Here is a 6,000-nt window from a genome sequence, read left to right on the forward strand (position 1 = left end):
CTCCCTCTTTCCCTCCTTACCTGCTATGCCCCCCTACTCTCCCTCCTTCCTTCCATCCTTCCATCCTTCCTTCCTCCCTTCCTTCACAAACCCCATTGGAGGATTTCTGTTTAGTGAATGAAGAAATTAACATGGCACCTGCCCCCCACCCTCTGCCCAGACCAGACTGGGTGCTCAGCCAGACTGGGTGCCCTTTGATGAAGGAAAGACCGTCCCCTGACCTAGAGCAATGGCCAAATAACTGGACAAAAAGTCTTGCCACTAGTGTCAGTGGGAGATGGACAAGGCCTCGAGCTTCAGGCTATGGAGAGAGAAGAGTGGTCGGAATAGGCCCAGAGCGGAGAGGAATGCAGATGAAGAAGACGGAGGATGGCTCTGTCCTGGCAACAGCGGGCAGCTGCAAGTCAAGACACTGCTGGCAGCCCCGCGGGGTCCTCAGGAGGCAGCAGCTTGGGGATTACGATGGCACCCGGGTGGCCAGAGCCCATGGACAGGCTCTGACGGCACCAGTTCAGAGCTCAGACTTGGGTCGCACGGGCCAAGGCAGTTTCCTCCTCTGAACAGGACAGTGCCAGCCTCCCCAGCTGTGGTGGGACCTCAGGCGTCAGGCCTGTCATGTGCGGGGCGGGGGGGGGGGGGCTGGCCACCCACGGGGGCACATGTGTGGGGAGGCTGAGGCTGCCAGGTGAGAGGCCAGCCCAGCAGGCCAGGGAGCCCCAGCCGGAGAGCTGGAAGCCGGCACACGCTGTCCCTGCCTGCCCGGGAGGGCGTGGACTGGCCAGAGCAGGCAGCAGGGCCCAGGAGTGGAGGCAGAGAATATATCCATCCAGGAAGGGCTGGTGCTGGGGGTGCCAGGCCTCCCACAACCTGGAGCAGGAAGCTCTGGGTGGGCTGCGGCTGAGTGACCCTTCCCTTCTGAGCCCCAGTCCCTCCTCAGGCACACAAGGACCATGACAGACTGAGAGGGGCCGGGAGCTTGGCAGGTCTCTCTGCCCGACATCCAGTCTCAGCTCTGGGCAGCCCTTGCTTTCCTGCCTCAGCTCAGCTGGGGTCTTCTCCCCGTTAGCACCACCCTCAGCCCCCAGCACTGGTCCACACTCTGAGTTCACTACGTCCCTTTGCCATATTTGTGTTTAATGCCTGTGTCTGCCCTTGGACTGTAAACTCCACGAGGACGGAGGCCACACCTGGTCAGCCTGCCTCCGTATTTAGTCGCGTATTCACTGAGCGTGGACCATGTACTGGCCACTGTTCTAGACGCTGAGGAGGTATCAGAGAACAGACAGAAAACACATTGATGACTCACACATAAGAGAAGTGGGCTGGAAAGCTGGGGCTATTGTGGCCACAGAGGTTGAGGGCTTAAAACTCTCCAGGGGGCTCTCAGGATGGAGCCCAGGGCCCTCACCAAGGCCTCAAGCTCTGCAAAACGCGGGGCGTGGGTGGCAAAGGAGGGATGCGGATCAGCATCCCAGGACCCCACACGACCCAGAGGTCACACATGGAGCACAGGGCTGGTGATGTGGGGCGAAGCCAGACGTGAGGGGCACGTGCCCCCTCTCAGGATCAGTGGAATCATGGGGTGTTGGGGCAGTGGTGTCTGTGCCCATAATAGACAGGAGTGTCTCTAACCCAGAGGTTCTCAAACTTGTTGCCAGCAGCACACCTTTTTTTTTTTTTTTTTTTGGCTGCGCCATGAGGCTTGTGGGATCTTAGTTCTCGGACCAGGGCTGGAATGCGTGCCCCCTGCAGTGGCAGCACTGCTGAGTCCTAACCACTGGAACGCCAGGGAATTCCCAGCATACCTCTTTAAACGCTATTAAAAAACACTATTCAACCAAAGTCCTCCTCAGAACCTGACAAATGACACGAATTAGTGGCCATGTCCTGTAGGGGCAGTGTCTCCCCTTCAGCTCTGGCATATCCTTCCCACCCCTACAGTATCTTCCAGGAGCCCCGGACTCTAAAGGAGCCCAGTTTGAAAACTACCCATATAATCTATCCCATTCATGTTTTAGGGAAGAAAGCTGAGACCAGAGAAAGCAGTCAAGTTCCCCAAGCTCAGAGTCCATGGGGGTGGCAGGCAGGTCACTGGACAATCAGTGCACAACGTGACAAGTGTGGGATGGCAGGAGCCGGGTACCAGGGCAGCACAGTTTGCTCATGCACTCAACCACATTCCAGATGCCTCTGATGGGCCTTTGATGGCACTGTGGGTCTCCCAGGGACTCAGGCTGGGGTCCGCCTCCTCAGTTGCAGCCTGCCCTCCTGCCCTGACTGTTGGCAGCCCTGCTTGGGGCTGCAGCAGGACATCCAGGCTGTGGCGCCCCACCCAGTGCCCTGAGGCGACCGTCCAGCTTTGCCACAGCTGCCCACGTGCCCTGGCAAGCCACCTGCTCCCGCTGAGCCTCGGGGCCTCGGCCTCTGTCAAACAGAGCAGTGCTGAGGGTCCCGTGAAGACATGCTCCCCGTGGCTCCACGACCACCTGGACTGTCCCTGTGTCTAACCTCCCCCCTCCCTCCCATCCACCTCTCCTCTCACAGAGAACATCTGGAACCAAAATTCCCTGTGTTCTTGCCACTTGCCACTGCCCAGTGGCATCTCCCATGGCACATCAGGGTTCAAGGGAACCTAGTTTGAAAAACTTGAGTATTAGGAGTTCCCTGGAGGCTTAGTGGTTAGGACTCCATGCTTTCACTGCCCAGGGCCTGGGTTCAATCCCTGGTCAGGAAACTGAGATCCCACAAGCCTCACAGTGTGGCCCCATAAAAGAAAACAAAACAAAAAACAACAACAACAAAAAAGAAAAACATGAGTACAACAAAAAGGGTGGAGCCCATAGAGCCAAGTGCTGAATGAACACAGAAAGTGCTTCTCTGAGCCTCGGTTTTCCCACCTGCGAGATGGGTTCAAGGTCATCTACCTGCCTACCTGGAGAAAGTACTGTGTAAGTGAGAGGGCCGTGTGTCTGTCCTGCCCCAGCAGCAACCCAGGAAGGTCAGTCACAGAAGAGAGGCTGGGGGGGGGGGGAAATTCACTCCGAGTGTCCAGTGGGTGGCTCGTGATTAGACAGCCATCCTCAGAGCAGCAGAGCCCAAGCTGTGAGAGGGCCCAGGTGCCACCGGGCCAGGTTGGTACCATACCCTGAGAAGCAGAGGTGTTGCTAATGGGATCACAGCATTAAAGACTGGATGCAAATGGCCGGGTACCAGATGTCCATCCGCATTTCCCAGGAGCTATGTGGTACCACAGCAGGAAGGGCAGGGAAGAGCCGGACTTAAGTAGGGGCCCCAAGCTCCCAACCACACAGGTGGCCAGGCTAAGGGAAGCTCCAACCACACAGGTGGCCAGGCTAAGGGAAGCTCTGTGTGTGTGTGCAGGCACGCGCATATTCCACAGCTTACGATCCTGCCAACACCTCTCCTGAGAACTGAGCCTCACTCCCGGCCAGCCTGATGCCTCTGCCCAAGGCCCCAGTGGGCAGCCTTGAACCTGGGGTCCTCACCCTTGCTGCCCAGTGCCAGGCAGGCAGGCAGGGCGTGAAGGGCACATCCTCACCTGGCCACCTGGCCTGTCTGCCTCCCCCATTCAGGTACCACCTTTCTGGGGAGGGACTTTCTTACCCCTCCTCTGAGCCCACTCTGGGCAGAGACACACCTGTGTATTAGACATATCCCTGCTCCAAAAGGAGAGGCACCATGTGGTGTGATCTGAGCTGCAGAGTCCTGGGTCGCCCCAGCCCAGCCTGGAGAGTCAGGGAAGGCTTCCTGGAGGAGGAACTGCTAAGCAGAGGCCAAAGGATAAGATAAGGTTAGTAATAAGTGAGTGGACAAAACCAGGTTGTGTGGAACCCACTAATCAGCCTGTCACCTTGAGCAGAACTCTTAACCCACTGCGGCTTGGGACTTCTCATCTGTGAAATGGCTGGTTTGAATACTGTATGGCAGGGAATTCTCTGGAGGTATAGTGGCTAGGACGCCACACTTTCACTGCCGAGGGCGCAGGTTCAATCCCTGATTGGGGAACTAAGATCCCACAAGCCTCATGGTGGTATGGCAAATAAATAAATAAATAAATACCGAATGGCAAGCATTAGCATGGAGCATGGCACATGTTACCTTTGTGTCGGGCCAGGTTGGCATCCCAGCAGGGGAAACAACGCATGCAAAGGCCCAGAGGCCTTTGAGCCAGGGGAATTCTTCAGACTCCTGGAAGAAGCTTGTGAAGGTCCAGGCCAAGCCCTAGATGGGGAGATAGGAACTTGCACAGACCTCAGTGCAGCACCTACTATACACCCAGCGCTCGGCCAACAGAGCCCTGGTGTGCCTCCAACCCTGGGAGGCTGGTGCTACCAATATACACATTGTGAAGAGGCTGAGAGGTGAAGTCATCAGTGCTCCCTCAGCCAAAAAGTGGCAAAGCCTGGATGGATGCCCCAGACGCTGAGGCTTCCCACCTGCCCTGAGGTATATGGAGTGAGTCCCAGGGAACTCAGAGAGTACCTGGGCTGCCTCCACCATGGAGGCCCTGCCTGACTTCAGCCAAATTCCTACCTTGCAGACCTCAGTTTCCTTAGCTGTGAAAGAGGGACTAGAATTAAAATCAGTGAGCTGCTAGAGAGCCTTGCTCTGGGCACTGTATACTCTTACCTCCTTGAAACCTCACAGAGGAAATGGATGCTCAGAGAGGTCAGGAAACTCTGGGAGGTCACACAGCAAGGGAGGGAGCTGCATTATTAGCCCATTTTACAGATGAGAACATGGGAGCAGCTCGAAAAGCTTAAGGACTATTTGCTTCCAAAGTCCCACCAGCCCTAACCATCTGACACACTGCCCCTTGGAAAGCCATGGAAAGTTCTCTGGCCTTGCTGTATCCAGGGAGGTGGTGTGGGGACCCAGCAGGGCCCATACAGGCCTTTGGCTTTACTTTTTGGGAAAGCAGGTAGCCCCGGGCACTCCTGAGTCTGACCAAAGGGCAGGTTGGGCCCTCATGGTGGCCCCATCCTTCACCTCCCTCCCTGCCTCTCCAACTGGCCGTCCCAGTCTCTGGGTTCCACTTGACCCTCTTATCCTTCTGCAGATATGAAATGTAAGGCTCCCCACTGAGAGAAAGACTGGGTAGGGGTCCTCCCACCTGCGACCCTGAGATTGACCAGATGGCATCAGAGTGCCCATGGAATCTGGAGGTATAATTTTGCAGGTTTGAATTCCAACTTAGCTACTTCTGGGCCATGTGACTGTGGGGAGGCCCTTATCTCTCTGAGCGTCCTTGCGGGATGATTGTGAAAATGAACCAAGTAATCACAGGCCAGGGCTATGGTCCTCGAAGGAACACTTGTCCCCTGTCTCGGCTGGCACCATGCCCAGGTCATGGACTTGAGACTTCTCTGTAAAATGGGTATAGGAGGTTTAAACAGTCCTTGGAAGGGGTCCTTGGATGGGTAGGCACAGTGGAGATGCAGGAGCCAGATGCCCCCTCCTCTGGGTGAGCCCAGGGCACACCCCCAAGTTTGGGCATATCCTGTTGCAGTTTCCAGCCACCACACCACCTGAATCCATTGGTGATCTTGAGCCAAACACTGAGCCCCCTTTCTCTATGCCCAGAGAAGCAGCTCAGGCTTCCCACGGGTTCCTTGGCCTGAAAGGGATCGTCCAGTGCCTGGAAGAGGGCCGGGGTGGGTCGTAAGAGATATAGTGCCAGGATCAGGGAGAGGCCTGGGGCCAGCGAGACTCGTGGGCATCCTGGGAAGGACAGGAGCTGTGTCTAGCCTGGGTGTCTAGAGCCCAGCGCCAACATAGGCAGCCGGGAGAGGAGCACGGGGTAGCCGCACCCACTGCAGAGGGTGGGAGAACGCGCCCAGAGGCGGAAGGGGCGCGCGGAAACCCTCAGGGACCCCGGAAGGGGCGCGCGGGACGGTTGACCGCAGCCAGGGCAGCGGCCGTTGGCGAGCGGCGGCCTGGGCCAAGAGAGGTCAGGCGTCTTGCCCGGCCGCGACCACC

This window comes from Aethalodelphis obliquidens, unplaced genomic scaffold, assembly GCF_003676395.1.
Source record: "Aethalodelphis obliquidens isolate GAN/ISIS:26980383/991018 unplaced genomic scaffold, ASM367639v1 scaffold63, whole genome shotgun sequence".
Classification (NCBI taxonomy): domain Eukaryota; kingdom Metazoa; phylum Chordata; class Mammalia; order Artiodactyla; family Delphinidae; genus Aethalodelphis; species Aethalodelphis obliquidens.